At 39.0% G+C, this 15,721-nt stretch overlaps 1 protein-coding gene and 1 pseudogene across 3 annotated transcripts in view; both read right to left on the bottom strand.

Moving 5' to 3' along the window:
- NELL1 (neural EGFL like 1) overlaps positions 1–15,721 on the bottom strand; it is a 1,021,326-nt gene that overhangs the window by 597,100 nt on the left and 408,505 nt on the right. The gene's annotated exons all lie outside the window — the stretch shown is intronic.
- On the bottom strand, positions 13,775–14,277 carry LOC120874832 (annotated as a pseudogene).

The raw sequence follows: 15,721 nt of genomic DNA on the forward strand, positions 1-15,721 counted from the left end.
ATGTGACCTTTTCCACCACATTCTTCATCAATCAGTCATTGGAGCATATGAAAATCTAAATCACACATTCTGTCCCTGCTTAGCATCTTTAGTAATGAATGCTTACACTTAGAAAAAACTTAAAATTCCTTAATACAGCCCTCAGGCTCTTCAACGTGTGAACTCTGCCAGCCTCATAAATGTCACGGTGTCCCTCTTTCTCACTATTTCTCTAAGCAAAACCCACATTTGCTAGAACACATTATCTTTTTCCAAACTTAAAGCCCCAATTTCTAGAATTTATTAAAATTTTTGGCCATTTCATCTTCACATTTAATATCTCTTTAATATCCAGAATATAACTTTCATTACTTCAGAATTAGACCCTGTCAACCTCTTAATTGGAGAAGGCAATGGCACCCCACTCCAGTACTCTTGCCTGGAAAATCCCATGGATGGAGGAGCCTGGTGGGCTACAGTCCATGGGGTCACTGAGTCGGACATGACTGAGCAACTTCACTTTCACTTTTCACTTTCATGCATTGGAGAAGGAAATGGCAACCCACTCCAGTGTTCTTACAGCAACTTAGCAGCAGCAGCCACCTCTTAATTGCTGTATCGCTTGCAATGAATATTGTAGATTCACGGTAAGTATTTTTGAAGTTACTGAATGAACAGAAGTATTCTCCTTGCCCACATGCCCCTTTTACCCCAAACAGGGCTACCATATTTTCTTGCACTCATCTTTACCTACTCTGAAAAGATAATTTTGTCATGCTGCTACCACTGCTAAGTCACTTCAGTCATGTCTGACTCTGTGCAACCCCAGAGATGGCAGCCCACCAAGCTCCGCCGTCCCTGGGATTCTCCAGGCTAGAACACTGGAGTGGGTTTCCATTTCCTTCTCCAATGCCTGAAAGTGAAAAGTGAAAGTGAAGTCACTTAGTCGTGTCTGACTCTTAGCGACCCCATGGACTGCAGCCTACCAGGCTCCTCCGTCCATGGGATTTTCCAGGCAAGAGTACTGGAGTGGGGTGCCATCGCCTTCTCCAATAGCTGTTTCCTATTTTCATCTTTGGGCATTGTTAGTAGCACCATAAGCAATTCTCAGTAGCACCATAAGCAATTCTCAGTGTGCTTGTAACAATTCCAAATGCTACTTCAATGCACTGCTTCATAATTACTAATTATTCTGGGTCCTCGATTTACCAAAAGACTTGTTTATGTACCAAAAATGGAAAAGTAGGCATTACAATGAAATAAAACCTCACAAAGGCTGAGCTGTGTATGCAGCTACAGCAACAGAGAAAAAAACAAATGTAGTAAAATTCAGTTTCCAGTGGTGCTAAGAACACAAGGCTGGGGATTTGTGTCAGCAACAATTCCCTAACCACCCATTCACCTCTCGTCAGATGTTCTCAAGCTTTATCACCTGCAAGCCCCCAGGCCAACCTGGGAAAGGACTGGCTCTCACCAGGAAGAGAGGGAAAGACAGGCAGCTACAGGGAGGAAGCTGCTGTCCCCAGAGTGGGTTTCCGTTTCAGGCACCTGGTGCCGAGACTGCTGACTCGTCTCTGTTCAGGCTAAGCCTTGCGAGTACAGACCATTGGGAAGAGCAACACTGCCGAGTCTCTCAATGAATACTGCGCCACAGTATTTCAAGGCTCAATAATATCTGTGAATATTCACAGCCCCTTTTTATTCCCTCCCAGAAACTGTGTTCCCTGTGGATTCATAAGCAGTATGACCCAGTGCCCTGAAAAAGGGTCCATGGATATTAGGAAAATATGGATGCCTTCAGGGATCCATGAGTCCTATGTAATACAATTTATTTCAACAATAATCTTAACCCTTTTATGTAAGTATTGTTTAGTCACTAAGTCATGCTTGATTCTTTGTGACCCCATGGACTACATGTAGCCTGTGCCAGGCTCCTCTGTCCATGAGATTCTCCAGGCAAAATACTGGAATGGGTTGTCATTTCCTTCTCCATTATCTAAGTATATTTTGGATTATTATAATGATCTCTTTATAATAGTGCAGCCATGCAATTTTTGTGCTCAGCTTTTTTTTTTTTATTTATAAAGCATTGTGCTAAGATGTTATACTTTAAGGACTATTAACAAATGAGAAAGAGGTGGAATTGGCTGATAAGGGTATGTTCAAGGCCAAATGAAATTTATGGCACACTTTTCAAAAGAAGACTTAACAATGGTTCAAATACAGAAAGTAGGGGCAAATGAGCAGTCACACTGCAACTGGTGGTGTACATGTGCCAAATCCAAAGAACTCATACCTTAGAATCCATGCTGTATAATGTGCTGCCACTACAGATTTATTTCCAGCAAACAACCCTTGATCATGCTGAATCAATGTAATTAAAATTTGAACTTTATTGGCCTGTGGTTTTGTTTATACTTAACTAGTAAATTGGTTTGCCTTTGTGGATGTATAACAGCCATAGTTATTTGGAATATACATCTGATTTTAAGTTTCTATCCATTTAAGAACTATTTGAATAGACATTTAAATCAAGGTCAATGTTTGTTTGTTGCCCTTTAAAAATTTATGAATACAGATCTAGTATAAAAAGCCTTTTGTTTAGAATTAGATCAATCTAAGCTCAAACCCCAGCCCTGGCAGCCACTAGCACTGCAGTCTCGTTTTTTTGTTTTTTTGTTTTTGTTTTTTAATTGAAGAATAATTGCTTTACAGAATTTTGCTGTTTTCTGTCAAACTTCAACATGAATCATCCATAGGTATACATATATCCCCTCCCTTTTGAAGTTCCCTCCTGTCTCCCTCCCCATCCTACCCCTTTAGGTTGATATAGAACCCCTGTTTGAGTTTCCTGAGTCATACAGCAAATTCCAATTGGCTATCTATTTTACATATGGTAATGTAAGTTTCCATGTTACTCTTTACATACATCTCACCCTCTCCCCCCTTCTCCCCATGTCCATAAGTCTATTCTGTATGTCTGTTTCTCCACTGTTGCCCTGTAAATAAATTCTTCAGTAACATTTTTCTAGATTCCATATATCTGTTAGAATATAATATTTATCTTTCTCCTTCTGACTTACTTCACTCTATATAATAGGTTCTAGGTTCATCAACTTCATTACAGCTGACTCAAATGTGTTCCTTTTTATGGCTGAGTAACATTCCATTCTGCATACGTACCACACTTTTTTAACCATTCAGCTGTCGATGGACATCTAGGTGGCTTCCATGTTCTAGCTATTGTAAAAAGTGCTACAGTGAACAATGGGATACATGTGTCTTTTTCAGTTTTGGTTTCCTCACGGTTTATGCCTAGGAGTGGGATTGCTGGGTCATATGAGCAATGATGAGCATCTTTCCATGTGTTGGTTAATCATCTGTATGTCTTCTTTGAAGAAATGTCTGTTTAGGTCTTTTTCCCACATTTGATTGGGTTGTATGTTTTCCTGGCATTGAGTTGCATGAGCTGCTTGTACATTTTGGAAATTAATCCTTTGTCAGTTGTTTCATTTGCTATTATTTTCTCCCATTCTGAGGTCTAGTCTTTTCACCTGGCTTATAGTTTCCTTTGCTGTGCAAAAGCTTTTAAGTTTAATTAGGTCCCACTTGTTTACTTTTGTTTTTATTTCCATCACTCTAGGAGTTGGGTCATAGAGGATCTTGCTTTATGTCATTGAGCATTCTGCCTATGTTTTCTTCCAAGAGTTTTATAGTTTCTGGCCATACATTTAGATCTTTAATCCATTTTGAGTTTATCTTTGCATATGGTGTTAAGAAGTGTTCTAATTTCATTCTTTTGTATGTAGCTATCCAGTTTTACCATTTATTGAAGAGGCTGTCTTTGACCCATTGGATATTCTTGCCACCTTTGTCAAAAATAAGGTACCCATAGGTGCAGGGGTTTCTTTCTGGGCTTTCTATCTTTTTCTGTTGGTCTATGTTTCTGTTTTTGTGCCATTACCATCCTGTCTTGATGACGATAGCTTTGTAGTATAATCTGAAGGCAGAAAGGTTGATTCTTCCAGCTCCATTCTTCTTTCTCAAGACTGCTTTGGATATTCGAGGTCTTTTGTGTTTCCATATGAATTGTGAAATTTTTTGTTCTAGTTCTGTAAAAAATGTCTTTGGTAATTTGATAGGAATCACATTGAATCTGTCGATTGCATTTGGTAGTATAGTCATTTTCACAGTAGTGATTCTTCCTACCCAGGAACATGGAATCTCTCTCCATCTGTTTATATCATCTTTGATTTATTTCATAAGTGTCTTATAATTTTCTGTATACAGTTCTTTTGTCTCCATAGGTAAGTTTATTCCTAGATATTTAATTCTTTTTGTTGCAGTGGTGAATGGGATTGATTCCTTAATTTCTCTGATTTTTCATTGTTAGTATATAGAAATGCAAGTGATTTCTGTGTACTGGTTTTGTATTCTGCAACTTTGCTAAATTCATTGATTAGCCTAGTAATTTTCTAATACTGTCTTTAGGGTTTTCTAAGTACAATATCATGTCATCTGCAAACAGTGACAGCTTTACTTCTTTCTGATCTGGATTCCTTTTATTTATTTTTCTTCTCTGATTGCTGTAGCTAGGACTTCTGCAACTAAGCTGAATAACAGTGGTGAAAGTGGACACCCTTGTCTTGTTCCTGATCTTCAGGGGGATGCTTTCAGTTTTTCAACATTGAGAAAAATGTTTGCTCTAGGCTTATTATATATGGCTTTTACTATGTTGAGGTAGGTTCCTTCTATGCTCATTTTTTTGAACAGTTTTAATCATAAATGGGTGCTGAATTTTGTCAAAGGCTTTTTCTGCATCTATTGAGATGATCATGTGGATTTTATCTTTCAATTTGTTAATATGGTGTATCACATTGATTGATTTGTGTATACTGAAGAATCCTGCATCCCTGGAATAAACCCAACTTGATCATGGTGTATGAGCTTTCTGATGTGCTGCTGAGTTCTGTTTGCAAAAACTTTCTTGAGGATTTTTGCATCTATGTTCAGTGATATTGGCCTGTAGTTTTCTTTTTGTGTGTTGTCTTTGTCTGGTTTTGGTATCAGGGTAGTGGTGGCCTCATAGAATTAGTTTGGACATGTTCCTTCCTCTGCAATTTTTTGAAATAGTTTTAGAGGGATAAGCATTAGCTCTTCTATAAATGTTTGACAGAATTCTCCTGTAAAGCCATCTGGTCCTGGGCTTTTTGTTTTTTGGTTTTTGATCACAGCTTCAATTTCAGTGTTTGTAACTGGGTTGTTCATAATTTCTATTTCTTCCTGCTTCTGTCTTGAAAGATTGAACTATCTAACAATCTGTCCATCTCTTCCAGGTTATCCATTTTGTTGCCATATAGTTGTTCATAATAACCTCTTATAATCCTTTGTATTTCTACATTTTCTATTGTAGCCTCTCCTTTTTCATTTCTAATTTTGTTGATTTGATGCTTGTCTCTTGTTCTTGATGAGTCTGGCTAAAGGCTTGTCAATTTTATTCATCTTCTCAAAGAACCAGGTTTTAGTTGTATTAATCTTTACTGTTGTTCCTTTCTTTTTCATTTATTTCTGCTTAGATCTTTATGATTTCTTTCCTTTCACTAATTTTGTGGGGTTTTGTTCTTTTTCCCGTTGTTTTAGGTGTGAAGTTAGGTTGTCTATTCGACGTTTTTCTTGTTTCTTGGGGTAGGACTGTACTGCTATAATCTTCCCTCTTAGACCTGCTTTTGCTGCATCCCATAGGTTTTCAGTTGTCATGTTTTCATTGTCATTTCTTTCTAGAAATCTTTTGATTTCCCTTTTGATTTCTTCAGTAACCTGTTGGCTATTTAGAAACATGTTGTTTAGTCTCCATATGTTCATGTTTCTTATAGTTTTTCCTTGTAATTGATATCTAGTCTCATAGTATTGTGGTCAGAGAAGACACTTGATATGATTTCAATTTTCTTAAATTTACTGAGGCTTGATTTGTGAGCCAAGACGTGGTCTATCCCGGAGAATGTTTCATGTTCACTTGAGAAGAAGGTGTATTCTTCTGCATTTGGATGGAGTGCCCTGAAGACATCAATGAGATCCATCTCATCTAATGTATCATTTAAGACTTGTGTGTCCTTACTAATTTTCTGTTTTAATGATCTGTCCATTGGTATGACTGGGGTGTTAAAGCCTCCTACTACTTTTGTGTTACTGTCATTTTCTCCTTTTATGTCTGTTAGTGTTTGTCTTATGTATTGAGGTGCTCCTATGTTGGGTGCATAGATATTTACAATTGTTATGTCTTCCTCTTGGATTGATCCCTTGATCATTATGTAGTGTCCTTCCTTATCTCTTGTAATCTTCTTTAAGGTCTATTTTGTCTGATAAGAGGATTGCTATTCATTCCAGCTTTCTTTTGCTTCCCATGTGTCTCACTTTCAGTCTATATGTGTCTTTAGGTCAGAAGTGGGTTTCTTGTAGACAGCATATATATGGGTTTTGTTTTTGTATCCATTCAGCCAGTTTATGTCTTTTGGTTGGAGCATTTAATCCATTTATATTTAAAGTAGTTACTAATATATATGTTCCCATTGCCATTTTCTGAATTGTTTGGGGTTGATTTCATAGATCTTTTTTCTCCTCTTATATTTCTTGACTATATAAGTCCCTTTAACATTTGTTGCAAAGCTGGCTTGGTGGTACTGAATTCTCTTAACTTTTCCTTGTCTGCAAACTTTTTACTTCTCCATCAATTTTGAATGAGATCCTTGCTGGGTTCAGTGATCTTGGTTGTAGATTTTTCCCTTTCAGTACTTTAAATATATCCTGCTCTTCCCTTCTGGCCTGCAGAGTTTCTGCTGAAAGATCAGCTGTTAAGCATATGGGGTTTCCCCTGTATGTTACTTGTTGCTTCTCCCTTGCTGCTTTTAATATTCTTTCTTTGTGTTTAGTCTTTGTTCATTTGATTAGCATGTCTTGACATGTTTTTCCTTGGGTTTATCCTGTATGAGACTCTTTGTGCCTCTTGGACTTGATTGACTATTTCCTTTTCCGGGTTGGGGATATTTTCAACTATAATATCTTCAAAAAATTTTTTAACCCTTTCTTTTTCTCTTTTTCTTCTGTGACACCTAAAATTTGAATGTTGGCACATTTGATATTGTCCCAGAGGTCTCTGAGACTATCTTCAGTCTTGTCATTCTTTTTTATTTTATTCTGCTCTTCAGAAGTTATTTCCATCATTTTATCTTCCAGCTCACTGATTCGTTATTCTGCTTCATATAGTCTGCTACTGATTCCTCCTAGAGGTGTTTTTTTTTTCTTCAGTAATTGTGTTTTGTCTCTGTATGTTTAATTCTTCTAGGTCTTTCTTAATTGATTCTTGCATTTTCTCCATTTTGTTTTCAAGGTTGTTGATCATCTTTACTATCATTATTCTGAATTCTTTTTCAGGCAGTTTGCCTATTTCCTCTTCATTTACTTGGACTGCTGTGTTTCTAGTTTATTCCTTCATTGGTGTAGTATTTCTCTGCCTTTTCATTATTTTTATTTTTTTAAACTTATTGTATTTGAGGTCTCCTTCTCCCAGGCTTCAAGGTTGAATTCTTTCTTCCTCATGGTGTCTGCTCTCCTAAGTTTGGTCCAGTAGTTTGTGTAAGCTAAATTTAGGGTAAGATTTGTACTGAGTTTTTGCTTGTTTTTTTTTTTTTTTTTTTTTTGTTTTTCCTCTGATGGGCAAGGCTGAGTGAGGTGGTAATCCAATTCTGAAGATTGGGTTTGTATTTTCCTTTTGTTTGTTGTCTAGATGAGGCTTCCTGCACAGGGTGCTGCTGGTGATTGGGTTATGCCTGGTCTTGTATTCAAGTGGTTTCCTTTGTGTGAGTTCTCACTATTTGATAGCCCCTAGGATTAGGCTAGGATCTTGCAGTCAGTGCTCCCACTCTTACGGCTCAGACCTTGATCTCTGAAGCCAGTATCCTGTGTTTTCTTACCCTAAATTTCCTAAGGGCTTATTATAGAGAATGATTGCAGTCTGATGGCTACTAAATGGCAGGTATTCCAAAAAATTTACTTTTTAAAAATCCCCTGTTAGTGTTGAAGCTCTCCTGCAGAGGTGTAGGTTGGCAGCAGCCCTCGGTGGGGACACGGGCACTGGAAGCAGCAGTGCTGGGAAATACACCTTGACATAAGTCCTCTTGGATGTCGCATAGACCCTGCAGACTCCAGGACTCGCACTGAAGTCTTAACAAAGCAATTTGCACATTCCCTCTGAACCACAGTTTCTCCAGAGTGACTGTATGCTTTACAAAAAGTGAGGTATGCCAATCACCCAGCCCACACCTGCTGAGAAATAAAGCTTGGTTTCCCTTGACTAGTTGTTCTCTAAAGCCAGCTTAAATGCTGAACTCAGTATATACTCAACATTCACATGTTAATGGCACAATATTATATTAGTGTTAATGTTAACTCTTAACAGTTTTTTTCAGTAAAGTATAATTTATTTCTAGATTGAAAATAATTATTTACATTTTTATACCACAGTTAAGTATAAACTCGGAGTAACAATGGAGGCAAGTAATTAGGTATTATTAGTCCTATCTTGTTGAAGTAGAAAATAAGTTTTAAAGTAGCTGATGTATCAGGAGTTGGGGATTAACATATACACACCACTATGCACAAAATACACAATCAACAAGGACCTACCATAAAGCACAAGGAACTTTACTTAATATCCTGCAGTAACTTGTAACTTATAAAGGAAAAGAACCCGGAAAAGAATATATATGTATAACTAAATCTCTTTGATGTATACATAAAACTAACACAACATTGTAAATAAATTATACCTCAAAAAAAAAAAAAAAAGCTGAGAGACTTACTGAGAACCACGCAGTGTTACATTAATAATATAGTTTTAAGTCAGCTAGTTTAAGCCTTTTTACTCAAATGCCACCATTCTCTTCACTAGACTATGTCCAAATTATGATCAAAAGAGTCCTCTAAATTCTTTCAATGTAATATCACACTGTGGTTTGTTGACAGGTATGTAACGGGGCCCAACTATTTCATAAATAATGAACAACAAACAAAGTTGAAACGGAAAAGCTGGGCAGCCATGGCAGGGAACACTGGCTTTAAAGCAAGAGCATTGATTACTGACCTCAACAATTCCATTTTCCTCTCTCCTTTCATCATTTTGCTCACAACTGCATCTTTTTGGATTTTAAAGTCTATTATGAATTCATGCTGCAAAGAGGTTGTATAATGGCTTAGAAACTATATTAGGCCAGAGAAAAATTATTTTTTTCTAATGACCCAAGGTAATATGAGGGATAAGTGTGTTAAGCTTTCAACATGAAAACACAGGTACAGCTGAATTTCCACTGAAATTTGGGGAATGGCTTACTCTTGTCTTTTTACCCAAGATTGACTATGAGGGCAAAAGAAGACCAAGACTGGCAAACGCTATTGTCAGAGAAATTCCAGGGTCCAAGCAGACATAAAAGTTCCCTATTAGGTGTACACCAGATCCTTCTCAATGCTTGTATCAAAAGGGGGTCAAGCCAGCAGGAGCAACAAAGGCACGGCTCCAAGAGCACAAAGGTAACTGAAGCAGGGACAGGGCAGGGCAAAGATTAGAGGACTACAGAGCTTTGACACACAAGGCCACATTTGCACACACCCACTTCATTCATATAATTCAGTTCCTTCAAAAGGAATACAAAGATGAATCAGAAGATGTTTTTCAACTCATACAAATAAGAAGGAAAAAATTAAAACAACCTAATAGTCCACGAATAGTGGACTGTTTTCATTACGTCTATCCTCATGATAGGATATCGGGCAACCATTCCCTTGATGTTTACAAAGAATTCTAAGAACATAGAGAAATGCCTTTGATGTGATGCCTAGTGTTTTTGAAAAGGTGTAAATATTCACACAGTGTTGTCAACTGCGTTTTTTTATATATATATAAAAAAGGGGGTAAACAGAAAAAAAGCTGGAAGGAAATACATGAAAATATGTGTTATAATTTTAGGTTGGTGGGATTAGAAGCAAATTCTTTCTGATGCATATTTTATCTGTATTTTCCATTATATTTTAAGTAATCATGTGACTTCAGTATCAGTAAAAATAATACACTACACACCTTTTACAGAACTACTAACATTTGTTGCATCCACTGAAACAGAGCTGAGCCCCTCTCTGAAGCAGACTTTCTATCATCTGGAGCCAAAGAAAGGTATATGCCAATGGAATTAGATTAATGGAGATCTCTGTAGGTTCAGAGGTGATCCCAGACTACCTTACAGAATTCTGACCCTCCAATGTCATGCCTTTTAGAGAAGGATTTTCCTCTATTATCCCCTGCATGGGGACTCAATAAAGCCAAACATGCTATATTATTGCATCTTTTTGTTTTATACAATAAAAACTGACCCAATTAGCAATGATGATGTTGGAGATTTTTAAGAGATCTTGGTACAGATCTTCCCCAGAATACTGGATTTTCCCCTACCTAGAAAATCATCCAGCAGTGGTAATTGTTGCTTTATGGGCTTTTTCTTAAATAAAACTCTTTGGAAGGAATGATGCTAAAGCTGAAACTCCAGTACTTTGGCCACCTCCTGTGAAGAGTTGACTCATTGGAAAAGACTCTGATGCTGGGAGGGATTGGGGGCAGGAGGAGAAGGGGACGACAGAGGATGAGATGGCTGGATGGCATCACCAACTCGATGGACATAAGTTTGAGTGAACTCCGGGAGTCGGTGATGGACAGGGAGGCCTGGCGTGCTGCGATTCATGGGGTTGCAAAGAGTTGGACATGACTGAGCGACTGAACTGAACTGAAAGGCAGAGTGGGGTTCCCTTGTGGTGCTAGTGTTAAAGAACCCGCCTGCCACTGCAAGAGATGTAAGAGACCCAGGTTAAATCGCTGGTTAGGGACGATCCCCTGGAGGAGGGCATGACAACATACTCCCTTTTTCTTGCTGGAAAATCCCATGGACAGAGGAGCCTGGTGGACTGCAGTCCATAGGGTCACAAAAGTTAGACATGACTGAAACGACAACTTAGCATACATGCAAAGGCAGAGTAAATATGTGTAGAGCGGACTTTTAGCCTCTGAGGGAGAGGGAGAGGGTGGGATGATTTGGGAGAATGGCATTGAAACATGTATACTATCATGTAAGAAACGAATCGCCAGTCTATGTTTGATGCAGGATGCAGGATGCTTGGGGCTGGTGCATGGGGATGAGCTGGAGAGATGATGTGGGGTGGGAGGTGGGAAGGGGGTTCATGTTGGGGAGCTCATGTACACCCGTGGTGGATTCATGTCAATGTATGCCAAAACCAATACAGTATTGTAAAGTAAAATAAAGTAAAAATAAAAATTAAAAAATAAATAAATAACAAACCTGAGGTTTCCAGAACATGCACCCTTCCCCATAAACTTAAGGCCTTCCATTCACCTCTGATGTCATCCCTGTCCCATCAATTCTCACTCTACTCCTCCTTATCTCCTTGATCCTTTAACCCTTTCTCATCCTCTGTGTTACTCAAAATGGTTATTCTGAACAAGTCTTCTTACAGTCCACAAGTTAAGAAGTTTATTCCAGAGAGTGATTTCGTCACAGATAAAATTTTGCTGCAAAAACCATAATGCTGATAGAGAAGCGAACAAAAAAGTCATCTAAAATAAGCAGTATACTTAGTGATTTCATTGATTTACACGCGGAAGTAAACTCCTTTCCCTGTCATAGACCAGTAACAAACATCTGCAGAACAGAATTAGTCCACACAGGACACTTTGAGTTACATTGCTCTACCCCTTCCCACTGGCCTGCAAATTTTATTTCAGTAACAAATTCATGGGATAAAGTGAAACAGGCTAACAGATCAAGAAGGGTTAGGGAGGGACTAGAGTTTTCAGGGGAGAATTGTGTTAGAAAGTGATATATGAGTTGGTGAGAAGCAGCCAGCCAAGCAAAGATCTGGAAAACGAATTTCCAGGTAGAGAAAATAGTTGGTATGAATATCCTCAGGTTGAATACGAAAGTTAAATAAAAATGTAATTCAAAAATATACATGCACCCCCAATGTTCACTGCAGCACTATTTACAATAGCCAAGACATGGAAGCAACCTAAATGTCCATCAACAGAGGAATGGATAAAGAAATGCAGTTCATATATACACAATGGAATATTACTCAGCCATAAAAAAGAACAAAATAATGCCATTTGCACAGACATGGATGGACCTAGCAGTTATCTTACTTAGAAATAAAACAGATAGAGGAACACAAATATTACAGGATATCACTCACATGAAATCTAAAGTAAAAAAAAATTATATAAATGAGCTTAGTTACAAAACATAGATTTTAAGAACAAATAAACTTATTAAAGTGGAGACATGCAGGTAGGATGGATAAATTAGGAAACTGGGATTAATATATACACATTACTATATAAAAATTAGATGATCAACAAGGACTTTGTTGTTGTTGTTCAGTTGCCAAGTCATGTCCAGCTCTTTGTAACCCCACAGACTGCAGCATGCCAGGCTTCCCTGTCCTTCACTATCTACTGAAGTTTGCTCAAACTCACGTCCGTTGAGTCAGTGATGCCATCCAACCATCTCGTCCTCTGTTGCCCCCTTCTCCTCTTGCCCTCAATCTTTCCTAGCATCAGGGTCTTTTCCAATGAGTCAGCTCTTCATATCAGGTGGCCAAAGTCTTAGAACTTCAGTTTTACTACCAGTCCTAATGAATATTCAGGATTAATTTCCTTTAGGATTGACTGGTTTGATCTCCTTGCAGTCCAAGTGACTCTCTAGAGTCTTCTCCAGCACCACCGTTTGAAAGCATCAATTCTTCGGCACTCAGCTTTCTTTATGGTCCAACTCTCACCTCTATACATGACTACTGGAAAAACCATAGCTTTGACTAGACAGATCTTTGTGGGCAAAGTAATGTCTCTGCTTTTTAATATGCTGTCTAGGTTGGTCATAACTTTCCTTCCAAGGAGTAAGCGTTTTTTAATTTCATGGCTGCAATCATCATCTGCAGTGAATTTGGAGCCCCCCAAAATAAAGTCTGACACTGTTTCCACTGTTGCCCCATCTATTTACCATGAAGTGATGGGACTAGATGCCATGATCTTAGTTTTCTGAATGTTGAGCTTTAAGCCAACCTTTTCACTCTCCTCTTTCACTTTCATCAAGAGGCTTTTTAGTTCCTCTTCACTTTCTGCCTAAGGGTGGTGTCATCTGCATATCTGAGGTTATTGATATTTCTCCTGGCAGTCTTGATTCCAGCTTGTGCTTCTTCCAGCCCAGTGTTTCTCATGATGTACTCTGCATAGACGTTAAATAAGCAGGGTGACATTATACAGCCTTGATGTACTCCTTTTCCTATTTGGAGCCAGTCTGTTGTTCCATGTCCAGTTCTAACTGTTGCTTCTTGATCTGCATATAGGTTCCTCAAGAGGCAGGTCAGGTAGTCTGGTATTCCCACTCTTGCAGAATAGTTTAAGCCAATGAGTTTAAATTAATTAATTTTATAGTACTCTATCTGTACCTAATATAGACATATATAGGTACACAATTTTAACATAGTCTTACTGCTATAAAGGATGTGTGCTTAGTCAGTCATGTCCAACTCTTTGCGATCCCATGGACCATAGCCCACCAGGCTCCTCTTTCCAAGGGGATTCTCCAGGCAAGAATACTGGAGTGCATTACCATTTTCTCCTCTAATAGGCCATTAGGGAAGAGAAATACAGGGAGAATGAAAAGGAGTAAGGCTTTCTCCAAAATCATCTGAAATAAGCATCGAGTCCTCTTGGCTCCAGCTTGAGAATCTTCTGGTGGAAGGGGTGTGAGACACAGATGTAGCTCTTACTTTCAAGGCCCTCCATGTCTACATCCTGTGTGGGGGTGGGTTCTCTTCTTTTTTGATTTGGGCTGTGGGTCATAGTCCTGGTTGGCTTGGGAGGGGCTTCTGCTTCCATGGCTGCTTTCTCTTTCTGGGCAAGTCAGATCTGTGGCAGGAGCTTTCTGCGTTTCTTCTGAGAGTACTGTTGGCACATGCACTGGGCGCCCACTACCTGAAGCGGTGCCGTGTCGTCAGTCCTCTGTCTATGACACCTCCGATCACCCGATGTCTCAGTTGCCGCTCCCCGTTCAACACTTGGCATTGCTTGAACAGCTTCTTCAGCTCTGTTCATGGCCAGCTGATCTTTCCACCCACAGCACCCAGAGCTGCACTATGGTTGTGTTGTGTACAACGTGGAATACCACAAACAATAAAATACGCCATAGTCTTTATTACAAACTCTATATAGCCAGTTGAGGTTCACAGAATACTTTTGTTGATTTTCTCTGAATTCCCGAATCCATAGCCAACCTGTGATTGCAACTGATGAAGAAGGGGACGACCGAGGATGAGATGGCTGGATGGCATCACAGACTCGATGGACGTGAGTCTGAGTGAACTCCAGGAGTTGGTGATGGACAGGGAGGCCTGGCATGCTGCGATTTATGGGGTCACAAAGAGTCGGACACGACTGAGCAACTGAACTGAACTGAACTCGCTAAGTCGTGTCCAACTCTGCGACCCCATGAACTGCACCACGCCAGGCTTCCCCGTCTTTCTCTGTTTCCATGAGTTTGCTCAAACACATGTCCTTTGAATCAGTGATGCCATCCAGTCGTCTCATCCTCTGTTGCCCCCTTCTTCTCTTGCCCTCAGTCTTTCCCAGCATCAGGGTCTTTTTCAATGAATTGTGCCAGCTAATAGAGAAAGCCCACACACAGCAACGATGACCCAGCACAACCAAACATGAAGAAATAAATAAAGGTATTATAAACCAATAGTTTCCCAAATACCTATGCATTGCAATCAATAGAGGACACATTATGAAACAACTGGGGGCTTCTCTCATGGCTCAGATGCCAAAGAATCTAGCTGCAATGCAGGAGGTTCCATCCCTGGGTTAGGAAGAGCCCCTGGAGAAGGGAATTGCAACCCACTCCAGTATTCTTGCCTGAAGAATTACATGAACAGAGGAGCCTGATGGGCTACAGTCCATTGGATCGCAAAGAATCAGACATGACTGAGTGACTAATACACACTATAAGACAATACACCCAACAAATGTAGTTGTATATCAGAATTTGGGAGGGATGGATCCCAAGAATCTCTATTTTTAACAAATGCTGATGGTGACTCCAACATAACTAGGCCAGTATCTGCTGTCAGACAACATTTGAGAACTCTTAGTATAAATGAAAAAATTACTCTGAAGATCATGCAGTTCAGCAAGCTCAATATTTCCTATTCCTTTTCTGGGGGTCCTTTTCAATCTTATTTCTATCAAACTTTATAATAATATTTTGTTTCAGTCCTATGGACAATATGAACAAAATGTAATTTCACTAGTTTTCTCATAAAAGTTAGTAAGCCAAAACTGTAAGCATATTGCTATTTCTCCAAACTGTTTCCAAACTTTCCTTTCTGTTTCCTTTGCAAATTCTTGAATTTTTTCATCTCCTTTATCAAATTTGCATTTAGGAAAGGATTAGACAAGCTTATTCACACTAACACAGAAAGAACTAATATGGGGGCAACCTCAATTTCACACTCTTAAATGCTAAATTCCATCTCATCAACAAATCCTATCAACATCATGATGTATCTGTACAAGAAGTCAACCACTTCTTGCGACTTTTTCCACTAGAACTCTAATGAGGCCACCAGCCTC

This window comes from Oryx dammah, unplaced genomic scaffold (assembly GCF_014754425.2).
Source record: "Oryx dammah isolate SB20612 unplaced genomic scaffold, SCBI_Odam_1.1 HiC_scaffold_15, whole genome shotgun sequence".
Taxonomy (NCBI): Eukaryota; Metazoa; Chordata; class Mammalia; order Artiodactyla; family Bovidae; genus Oryx; species Oryx dammah.